Raw genomic sequence first — 12,034 nt, forward strand, 5'->3', positions numbered from 1 at the left:
CCTGGGGGCTTCGGGCCTCCCGGTGCCCGAACCTCCCACCCCTATTTTCTTCACCCCCCTTCCTCCCCCCCACCCCACCCCCCCACCCCCTGACCCTATTTTCGAGTGCCGAAATGCCTCGGGAACGCGGCCCGGCTTTAGGGCAGTTTTGATTTCCCAGGCCGAGGAGCGGGGTGTCGGGGGGACTGCCATCCATCTGCGCTTTGAAGGCGCAGAGAAAAAGCTGTTCGCATCTCGCAGCCAGGACAACGCTGCACCCTGTCCCGTCTGCGTGTCACCCCCAGGCCTGCCAAAAGACAGGGCGACACCGAGGGAGGACAGCAGCGTCTGGCCGGGAAACGGGGTCCTGGGCTGAGCTCAGCCCCCGGGGAGGGGCAGAGGAAGGGGCCTGGGTGCAAGGAGGGGAGGACAGAGCTGGGGATCACGGGGGCTCCTGCGCGGAGCGCGCTCAATGGGCCGTGAGAGGCGCGCTGCGCACCGCTGCTCCCGGCGCCTGCCCGCGGTGTACAGTTAGCTTCAAATTACAGCAATTAGCCGGGCACCGGAATTTAATTACCCGGCCCTGCCCCTTCCCCCACTCCCACGCCGGGCCCGGGGAAGCTCCCGAGGAAAAGCGGCCCTTCGTCCAGCGGGAGAAGCGCGAAAGTTGCGCGGCTCTGGGGCTTCCCTGCCTGCTCCCCGGCCGCTCTGCCCCTCCGAGCCGCCCCGGGGGGTGCAGCGATTTTCTTCTCACAATTACTTAAAACGTTACTTTCTGTCATTTTATGTATGTATATATGTATACGTATGTATATTTCCAGGGAGAGGCGGGGAATTAATCCGGTCTGAAGCTGGCCTTTAGAGAAAAGTTCCTGGTAAACTTGGCTGCCACTCTTCGTATCCTGCCGTCGGGATCGTCCCCTGCTCCCATCCCCCGGCCCCCTGCCCCTCCCCAGCCCCGCACGGACGGGAGCCGTGCGCTTGGCCGGGAGGCGGCCACAACACGGTTTTGGGGACCCCGGGGCAGCCCTGGCTGGCATCGGGCTCAATCCTACGCTTTTTTAGCCCTGGGGGGGAGGTGTAGCGCAGAGGTTACACTATTTTATTTTATTTTATTTTATTTTATTTTATTTTATTTTATTTTATTTTATTTTATTTTATTTTATTTTATTTTATTTTATTCTTTCCCTCCGTATCGCCGGCCGCTTTGCAGCTGGGCGGTGAATTTGGGATGTAAATCTCCGACAGTTGTCGCGGAGCTCCTTCCTCTGCCACCTATTTAAGAGGGCAGCAGAAGGTCCCTACCCACTGTGCTCGCTCCTCGCACTGTTGCTTTCTCCTTCTCCCTTCCTCAGTGCCGGGCACAGGCTTCAGGCTGATTTCCACCGGCTTGTGGTCACAGAAGTCGCATTTGGCGATTTTTTGGCAGCCCGTGCCCGTGGAGACTTTTGTAGGATCCATGCCGCCAAGGAAGGGGGGCACCTCTCCGCCCGCCCCCTTACCCGCCTCCCCCATCCCCTCCCCTCCCCTCCCCAGCCAAACTCCCGGCACGAGGGTTTCCAGCGAAAAGAGGAGAGGTTCAGGTCGGTGTGGGTCTCCTCGGCTTACCGGGGGTCGTATCCACCAGCATCCCCCACGAAAGAGGATTTCCAGGCTGCGCTGGGGTCTTCCCGGGAGCAGAGAGAGGAGCAGAAGGAAAAAGGCAATACCTGGCAGTATATTAAAAAAAAAAAAAAAGTTATAAAGGAAAAAATAAGAAGGGAAAGAAGCAGCCTCCACCCACCACTCTGCGGACCAAGCCAGTGGATGGAACGGGTTTTGGGGTGAAGGAGGGGAGCCTCGTTGGGTGCGGGGCTGCTTCCACCTGCGCCTGTCCTGCCCATCACTTTTGGTAGAGTTTTCCTCTGAGATGCAGAGATATTCAGGTAGCAGGGGTAGCTTCTGCCTTTCCCGGGGACCCACGCGTGGGGATGCAGCCGAGCATGCTGCACACCTCTCCGTGGGACCCCCCGTGTATCCCGGCCATTTGCAGTCCAGGAGAAAAAAAAAAAAAAAAGTAAAAGTGAAAAATTTTTTTGTTGTTGTTGTTCCTTCTTTTCTTTCTTTTTTTTTTTATTATTTTTCTTCACACGTGGGTCCCCATCTGCCCGTTTAATATTTATTGGCTAACCCAACTACGCCAAAGCAACTAAGCGAGCAAACCCAGGAAGTAATCCAGAGGGAAAACCAAGCATGCAATGCCGTACGCATGCAACAGCTCTGCTGAGGACTTCTTGGTGTTTGCATGAGCAACCGCATGCTGCAAATTCCCACGCTGTAGATGTATGGAAATGTAGCAGGTACGTTCTGGTTCAACTGACACCCCTTTCCCAGCGTAGGGCCTTTGGGGCTCAGTAGATTTCCACCTCCAGAAAACAAACTCCTAAAAACCCATCCTAATGATACAGCACCTGTGGGGTAAAACTCTGCACTTCAGCTTTTTTGATCACTCAGGGAACAGTTGTAGGGTCTCAAACGCAAATGTTTGCAAGGAATTTGACACTTTTATAAAGCACAATAAATCCATGCTAAAGCCACCAAGCACTTTTGTCTTCAGGAGAAGAAATCTAGCTACTATAAACATGCCGAGATCTGATTACTTGATTATTCTTCCCTAGTCACTTTTTTTTTTTTTTAATTGTACATTTCATTTGCTAATCAGGAAAAAACCCACACAGTTTTAAGAAAACAGTTCCACTTGCAGCTTGGGCATAAAAAATTGGAGTATTTTCTGGGTGATTCTGTCTGCTCACACATCCTCCAAAAAGACTTTTGCATTTGAAATACAGGAAACTATTTTGCCAACAATCTCAGCTGCAGCAGATTGCAGTTTTATTGACCATGCCACTGAAAAACAATTACAAAATTGTTATTTGACATATATTATTTTATAATTTTTCATCACTAAAATCGTTAGGTGAAATTCACAGAATGGTATCCTCCAATGTGACTTGCCTGAACAAAGCATTATTGCTAAACTAAATTAATTGTTTATGGGGAGGGCTTCTCTTCTTTGGGTAAAGCTTCACCATCTTCACTGCCCCCTGCCCTAAAATCCATTGATGCAACTGCATGTATCCACTGACCTGAGGACAAAGCACCAAGTTACACTCCAGTGCTAAGTCTCTACATGATGAGTTTTGCTTGGATTAAAATTTCAAAACTGAGCCCATAATAAGATATGCCATAAAACCTCACACAACCCTCCTCCCCCAGGGATATTTATCTTAAATATTTACTTGCTCAGTAAAATAAATTCTGTATGTGTATGCTTATCTGGGAAAGATTTTGATCCATTAATTTTGGGGTATCTTCTGATCTGCAGCAGCTTTGAAAGAGTCTGTACTAACATCCCGAGAAAGTGTTGAGAAGCAGAATCTGTGCCCTGGAAAAGAACACCTATTCAGGTGCTGAATATTTACACATAGGCAGGAGTGAGCTTTCCTTTTAATGCTATCTCTTAGCTACAAGACAAACAAATGGAAGTTATTTAAGTACAGGTCAAATCCCTGCTTCTGCTAAAGCAAATAACGAGGCTCCACAAACTGGCATGGAGCAGAATGGGGCTCCTTCATGTTACATTCATGTCATATTAACACGGTCATTGTTATGATGACTTCCCTCTCAAACTCTATAATAAGCTTCAACAAACCCTTGAGAGATGCAGTGTTATTAGTTTATCTGCTTTACAGATAAGTAAATCGATGCAAGGGGAAGATAAGGAATTTCCCAAAGGTCTTGCATCTGGTTTGGTGAAGATCAAGGAAAGGAAACCAAGAACAATCCGCTAGACCAGTACCTGCTCCTCCTGCTGCTGCTGACATTGCATCCCATCGTCAGGAGAGAGATATCGGGAGGAGCAGCGCGTGCTCGGGGCCTCTCTGCAACAGGCTGCTTCCATTCAGGTGCTGAATTGTGCTCTTCGGTATCTAAACCTGGGCACCCACATTTGAAACTCTTGGTGTGTCTCTAACAACACTTGGGCATTGTATCCACCCCGGCACAATGTGATACATTGGAAGTGGAATTGCATTCTTCAGTGCATTGAATAAAACACCCTAATAATTCCAAGACGTACTTATGAAACAAAGCCTGGCAGTCTCCATAGTGGTGTTTAAATAAAATCTACTTTGATATATATAAGCTAACATTAGAACTGCTGTCTGCGAGGCATATATTTTAATGTGTCAAATAATTACAAAAAGACATATTACTGGAAAATAACTGTTGGAGGCTCTGATGTCCATAATATTAATACACACACACACACAAAAAAAAAACAAAACAAAACAAAACAAAAAAAATACCTCCAAGTGACTTTTTAACAAGAAACTTCCAAGGCTGTAATCTTTAATCGAGACCAGCTTGCATTCAGCTGTAATACATTTAGCCTTTAACATTAGCTCTAGCCTTTGTCCTAGCACATGCCTACACCCCACGATGCTTTATGGCATTAAAAGCAGTGTTGCATGGCTAGAGTGACTTGTCACTAAGATATATCACTCGGCAGAGAGCAAAGCAAAACGAAGCAGTGAATAGCATGGTCTTTCCACGGCAGCCTGTACCACGGGTCTAGCTTGCTTGACTCAGTTATATTTCTGGGGTGTTTTATACCGGCGTGTGTCGCCTGCCTCCCTTACTGCTGTGGAAGAAAACCTCTGAAGTGAGAGAAACCATAGGCCGTGCTCTGGGTGTGATCTTCCCAAAGAGCAGCAGAAGGAACAGCAGTCCTCTATACGCATAATCTCATGGCAGCCCAGGGCTAGTGGAATCACTCTTTCACTGGCCTCGCTTGTGGAAGAAGGACAAAACATGGCCTGGCTCTACCGAGGGAGTGACATCCCTTGCACCTGGGCACACCTTGTCCCTCCTTTGGGAACTTCTGGCCAGAGGAGCAGGGTTAAAAGCAGCAAGCAGCCACCTATCCTGCTTACGACAGGCAAGTTCAGGGGCCTGTGAAGCCCCAGCATGGTTGCAAACAAAAGCAGGCCAGGGCTGATGAGCTGCTGCTCCTGTGGGAAGGCAGGCTGCCCACAAGCAGCTCTGCAGCAAAAAGCCTCACGTTGAGGTTTCTTTTCCTGAGACTTTGGCGCCCCTGTGTGTCTCATTTTTGGAGAATTTGGTAGCAGAACAATCCTCGACCTAGTGCTTGAGTATGGGAGATCTCCCCCGTGGGGACAGCCTGGGCAGCGTTCCACAGGCCGCAGTGTGTAGTGGCTGGCCCCCCACTTGAGCTGTGCAGATTCCCACCCCTTACCCAACCTCCTACAGACTCCAGCATTGCCCCCTTGCAAATTCATCCAAAGCTTCATGGCAGAGCGATTCATGTTTTTAAGGCACCGCTTCCTGGAGTCATGAGGTTTAGCATCATCTTCTCCGCATCCATGTTTCTCCTGGTATCCATGAAGCGCAGTTTTGAAAGAGCCTGAAAGGAAAGAAGTAAAAATAAAGCATTAAAAGTGTCTTAGTCTCCTGAGGGTTCAGATTTGCATGTTGGACAATAATACTGTACTTGTGGGAGATGCATATCTATACCTCCGTGTCAGAGATTGGAATATAAACCCCCGTGTTCTTCAAACAGTAAAGGCAGAAACAGAGGAAATTCAGCAAAAAAAAAAATAATAATAGGAAAATCCAAATTATAAATACTTTCTGTACGGTAGATCTATCATTCTCTCTCCCGTATCTTGAAGATAACCAGGACACAAAGGAATGAAGGGAATTGCCTATGGATACAGTTGGGACATCTGGACAAAAAGGAAGGAAACCAAGCCAGGCTGCACTCTGGTGAGATTTACCCTGCCAGAGATCCTGCTACAAGTGGGCTCTGCAGCACCGAGTCTCTAAACCCTTTGCCCCCTTCACTGTCTTCTAGCTGATGGTACTTATTTCAAAACATATAAGGGATGTGCACATCTGATGGGTGTAGTGTTTATTTGGGGCTATTCAGAAAACACAGGCACTCTGCAAAGTGTCATTGTAAAAATATGGCATGCAAATACAGGCAGGCTATCACTTGCCCCAGAGTCAGCATCACCTGCTTTGCACTTAACCTTGCTAACCTGAAATGGGCCCTCTCCTGACACCTATCTTGCCCTTCCCTGCCATTAGGCAGATGGTCCCAGCTGTACAAAATGTAGCCCTGCCCTGCCTATATTTATTGGTGGGTGGTTGCCCTATCTTTTTTTCCCACCTGCAGTGCTTATTACTCCTTTCACCAGCTCTTCCACTACAGCCTCCCTTGTCACAGGGAAATCTGGCCCCTAAGGCCACAGCTGCCCACACAAGGGGAAGCCATCTGAAAAGGTGTTTCTCATCTCCCTCGCTTCCTGCTCCACTTCCACCTTTTGCAGTGTTGTGTTGTCCCTCTGTAAGGCATGTTGCTGGGATCAGCCAGCTTAAAAATAGCCCTGGAGAGAAAATGGAGGGGGCACTGCTGAAATCAGGGGATTTGCCTAGCTTTTGGTTCCCAGAGCAAGGACCCAGGGCATTTGTCTTGCTGCCCACTTCACTGCTGGGTATGGATATGGGCACGTCTTAACCCTGTCTCCTCCCGCAACGTGCTGTGGGTTGTGTTTCAAAAATTGTGAGTGAGCCACTGCTTAATCCTCTTCCAGACTCATGGAGGAACCTGAGCTTCATTAACAGTCCTGTGCTAGCCAGGAGCCTCCCCAGGAGGACCACAGCTCCCTGTGTGCTTGGGAGCCCCCTTTCTTGGTCGGTGCTGGTGGGAGGAAGGTGTCCATCTCAGCAGGGTGAACATCTTCTTCTTATCTCCAACTGGCACTCCTCGTTCACAGCAGGAAAATGGCATTTGTTTCCTTTCAGAAGGCAAAAGTTGATAGCAAGCGTGAGGCCAAACTCAGCCCGGTGATCCTGTGAAATTTATTTCCAGTGTTGGAAAAGGGTTTCTACTTTTCTTCCTATGTAGGGGATCTGTCCCTCTTGTTGGGGAGCACAGCGCAAACAGCTCCAGGAGGCTGTAAGCCCCAACCGCCTACATTAATGAGTGATGTCTTGGTTTGACCTGGCTTACAGGCTGCTGATTGAGCACGAGAATTTAGAACAGGAATGAAAAATTGTCCCATAAATGGGCTGTCCACATTTTAAACTAAATTAGCCCCACAGTGAATGGCCTCCTCTACTGAATTAGTGTGACAGAGCCCACACTGGGGACTGAAAGGAATCCATGTGGCTGGATAAGAGCAGTGTTATTAGGATTATTATTGGGGGCTGGATCAGGCCCAACGTGAATGTGATTATTTAGTATCTTTAAGCTACAATTATGTGTGACAGAAGAAGCGTCTGATGGCAGAGTATTTGTCCTTTATGGCCATGTAACTTGCAGACAGGGCTTCGGGCGCTGACAGGAGGGTTGTGGTGAAGCTTGCTGTGTTGGTTGAAGATGTTTCCATCTTGAGCTGCTCACTCCAATAAAGAGCTGGCAGAAGGGAATCAGATCCTGAGCCTCAGTCGCTCTGGGGTGAAGCTCAGAACCTCAGGCTGTGGTTTTGCACCAGAGAGTTCAATGACAATAGCAGCCTTAAGGGATTCACACCCTCTTCTCCAGCCTCATGCCAACACTTTTTTTTTTTTTCTCCCAGACATGCTGGATGAATTCACTTTGTGTGTGGGGTGTATAAAAAAAAAAAAAAAAAAAAAAGTGTGGACTTCCCCAAGCAGATCAATTCCTGAATGTGGTGACAGTCTGGCCCACCAGCTACACAGCCCATGGAGCTGAAGGACATGGGGACAGCCAGCACTGCTGCGGAGAGCCACCCGCTTGGAAACCAGGGCCCTACCTTACATTGCTGTTGGGGCTGGGTTTGTTGTGCTTCCTTCCACTCCTGCACCTGGAAAGCATCTCTGGTCCTGCAGGAGCGGCTGTCCCAGCTCTCCTGGAAGACAAGGCAGGCTCTTCTGCTGGACTGTGCCTTGCAAGCAAGGAGACAGAAAACACTATGAAATCAGGGTGGAATCATCATGGAAAAGAGAAGCTGGAACAGCAGGACTTTACCATGTTTTCGTCTCCAGGTTTTGTCCTTGCCACTTGATGCAGAGCAGAAAATATCACCTCTTTAGAACGGGTGACTAGCTACAATTGATTGGGACTGGGCTGTTGCTAAACACACGGAGTAGCAATGTGTTAACACATTTTAAAAGGCTGTTTGATCACCATGGGATTCCAGATGAGCTAACAACAGAAAATAAGCCGTGATTCACAAATGACTCATTTCAGCATTTCTCTTTGATGCAGCAGTACAAGCAAGCCCTGTCTATGCACATTCAAATGAGTGCACTGAATAGTCATTGAGCCCGGCAATGCCATGCTTACAAAATCGTTTTCACAAAGTGTAAGTATAGTTTTAAGTATAAAATTAGGCAATTTCTAGCAAGCCGTGACAACGTGATTCTTACTCACTCCAGCCGGTAACTTGTGCTACGTTTAAAGTACAATATAAATATCCGTGATCGGGGGGAGTGGGTGGTCCTGAGAAATCACCACGCTGCGAGGGGATGCGCCTCCCGCCGGCTGGAGGCCACGGCATCCCCGGTTCTGCTGCGCTCAGCCCCGCTGCGCTCGGACCCGTTGCCAGACTCCTCTTTTCGCTCCCACTTCTCCCAGCAGCTGCAAAACCCGGTGCACGTTTTGACCAACATTGCCATCCAGTGGCACAGGAGGTAAATGACAGCGGAGAGTCTCAGCGCCGGCTTGAAGGTGGGGGGGTGAACTGTATCAGATCGCCCCTGCACGGTTTAGACTAAATTTGGACGGCTGCACCTCTTTACTGGCAGATTGCAAGAGGTGGCTGTTAATCGGGGTGCCGTGGGGAAAAAGATGGTGAGCGTCTCACCTAAGCACGAGGTGCTGTGCTGGTACCCAGCCCATCTAGAGGGTGGCTGCCAGCGGATCCTAAATCCTGCTTTTATGGGGAGGGTGTGCTTTTGGTTGGCTGGTTTTCCTGGGATAACTCCATGGTGCTTTAGTAGGCAGAAGCTTGTTTTATTATTGCTTTACAGATTAGAGTGACTAAGTTGCAACATAAAAGGTCTCTAATTCATTCATCTTTTTTTTCTTTTTTTTTTCTGAGATGCTGCTAGTCAGGATGCTCTCAAGAACCTCAAGTGATCCAAAACTATTGGAGAAAAATATACAAAACCATAGATTTTCCTTTCTAGAAAACTTTAATAATATTTAAGGTCTAGGCTTTGGAACATACCTGTCATTTACCTGCTATTCATGCCTTGGCCACAGTGACATTTATCTGATCATCTGAATTACCTGGGTCCGTCTCCCAGCCCAAATAAGCCAATAAGAGTCATTTTTCAAGGCAATTAGTGGGGAAAAAATCTGCCAGGGGTGAAGTGGTTGCATAAAAGGAATGAAAAGGACCTTTCCTTTCTGCCGAAGCTGGGTTTCTGCAGACAGGACAGCACAAGTCTGTGAGCCCCCAAAGAGCCACTGGCCCTGCATGGTGAGGCAGGTCCTGCTGCCGCAGCTGAAATTCCCACAGCAAGACAGGAGGTTCTGGCCAGTGAATGCCCAAGACAGTGTGGGAACAGTGTGGTGGCCTGTGATGGTTTTGCCACAAAGACCTGATGCATGACCTGTGTCTACGCAACTGCAACCAGTGTGAAACCTGGTGTCCCCATGGAGGCAGCTAGCTCCTGTTAGAAAGAGAAGCTAGAGTGTCTCCAGCCACACCTCCTCAACTGGCCACTGAGTCTTCCTCTGAAAGACATCAGTGGGACGACAGCGGGGCTGATGTTAACAGAGGAGGTGTGCTGTTAGGCCTGATGGAAATGGCATGTAAAACGCCATGCATTTTGTGCAGTACACACACAGCGGCATCACCAGAGCTCAGTCCCTAAGCAGGCTGGATATTAAATTGATCGAACTGGTAATGAAAATGGGAATTACTCCATCTCAGTTGACACAAGGCAGGTGACCTTATTAAAAAATATGCCAGTGTATTTAATGGGGTAGGGCAGTTTCTTGGGGAATTCATGATTAATGGGGCTATAACTCTGGAGATCCCACAGCTAATGCCCCTGGAAAAAGTCTTACTTCCACTGTGAGATGGCCTGGCTGAAATTCTTGAGGTGGGTCTGTCTGAACGCTCGATCCAGCCTCTATTTTCTGACAGAGAAGCCAGGGCACTCCACAAGTGCTGAGATGGTGAGGGAATGAGGCAGCCTTGTGCTGGAAGCGGCGAGCTTGGCACATAAGGAAGCTCAGAGCCTGCTGCTGTTGTGCCTCCTTGTCCTGCTCAGGCTAACCACTGGCAGCAATTCCAACACCCCCACTGTTTAGTCATCACTAGAACAGCAGAAGCCACCATCTGAGATGCTGTGTGCAATGTCCTGAGCAAGACCTGACTCGCAGAAACCTCAGTATCTGCTGGTACCTGCAGCCCGGGGCAGGGCACGTGCAGCTCTCCCGAGGCATATGCACAGACGTGGAAAAGGACCCAAAAGTGAGAAAAGGACTCACTAATCCTAAAAAGGATTAGAACAAAAAACTAACCCAAGTATGGGCTAGGGGTTCAGGCCACGGAGCATTCACGATGTGAGCAACAGGCTAGAAACTGGAAGTAGTCAGCAAGAGAAACTGAGCCAAAGTGGACAAAAGAAGCAAAGACACTTGGAGGATTTTGAGACTGCAGAGTGGAATTACATTTTAAGACAGGATCCAGGCATGCTGAAAAAGGAATATCCAAGAAATTACAGTGAAATAACCCATCACAGAACAACAACAACAACAGCAACAACAAACATATTGGGTACCAGCTGCCAGGTGTGTTTAAGTGGGAAACCCAGTAAGAAAATCCTGGTCTGGGAGAGGTATTTTAGTAGGAAAGACAAGAGGAAGCTGGCTGCAGTAGTTAAGGAATGTGATGTTGTGCAAGAGTGGAGGTTTCCAGTAGTTTTCTAGCCCTTTTATAACCTCCCAGTGACACAATCCAGGCAGCCTAGATTGTCCTAGCTTCAGTAATACCATCAGGATCTGCCCTGGACCTCATGGGAACTGGTGATTGCAGCCTTGCCCTTCCCATCAGATGGCCATCAAAATGATTGTGTAAGCAGCAGGACAAGGGACCAAACCATGAGCACTGGCCTCCCTAGCTGGGAAAAAAACAGAAGCTGCCATTGGCCAACTTCCTCCACAGTCTGACAGCCGCAGATACATTTGCCAGTGGCTCATCGCTACTCAACAAGAACCTGAGGGGCTAGAACAGTCATGGATGTTTATCGCACAGAGAAGAAACAAAATGGGAGAATCTGAACTATAGAGAAACCCCAGGAACACCTCCAAAACAAAAAAACCCACATACTTTAGCTACAGCAAATTTGCCACTTCTGAAACAGAGAGATACAGAGACATAAGGGCTCATGCAGGAACTTTTTCAAGACAAGTCCTGGTTTCGTTCTACCTCAACTTAGTAAAAGGTCTGTCCCAGTCAGAAAGGCTCTCTAAGGACAACAGATGCCTACCATGGACCTCTGAAAGAGGCTCCTGATAATTCACTGAAAGAAAGCTAAGCAAAGAGGTTGAGCAGACATCAAACTGATTTGTGTTATGACATGAAAAAATGTGAGGTGAAACATGTCAATAGGTGAACAGCTACTGATTTATCATTTAAGTGATCTTTCTTTGCATTTATGGTGAAACACAAAAGTATCATACAAATGCTTTTTCCTTCCAGAGTGCTCCAGGACTATCTCAAGCTTACCAAAATTGCTATTTAATGGTAATTTGCAAGGATGACAAACATATTCCTAAACAATGACAAAGTCCTTTGGTTAATGCTTTCATACAGTTCCTAGGTGTAATAGGATCCCTAGCCCAGCTACAGCCAAGCTAGATGATACTGTAATATAGACAATCAGAAGAAACTGAGCAGGAAAAGACCTAGAAAATCACCAGGGCTGGACCAGTATGGTCTGCAAAGTAGCTGATAAAGCTATGCCTAACCTGCTCCTCAACACCATCAAGGGGGAGAATTCCAGCCTT

The 12,034-nt window shown here is 48.0% G+C and overlaps 1 long non-coding RNA gene across 1 annotated transcript; it reads right to left on the bottom strand.

Annotated features, from left to right (window-relative positions):
* Positions 1–1,077: 1,077 nt before the first annotated feature.
* Positions 1,078–6,054, bottom strand: LOC310895829. Its single transcript, XR_014580985.1, has 2 exons — positions 5,554–6,054; positions 1,078–5,443 (listed from the first exon to the last, which is right to left on the bottom strand). It is a non-coding gene; the product is annotated as an uncharacterized lncRNA (long non-coding RNA).
* Between the last annotated feature and the right edge of the window lie 5,980 nt (positions 6,055–12,034).

Source organism: Anser anser, assembly GCF_964211835.1.
Source record: "Anser anser genome assembly, chromosome: 2".
In the NCBI taxonomy this organism is placed as follows: Eukaryota; Metazoa; Chordata; class Aves; order Anseriformes; family Anatidae; genus Anser; species Anser anser.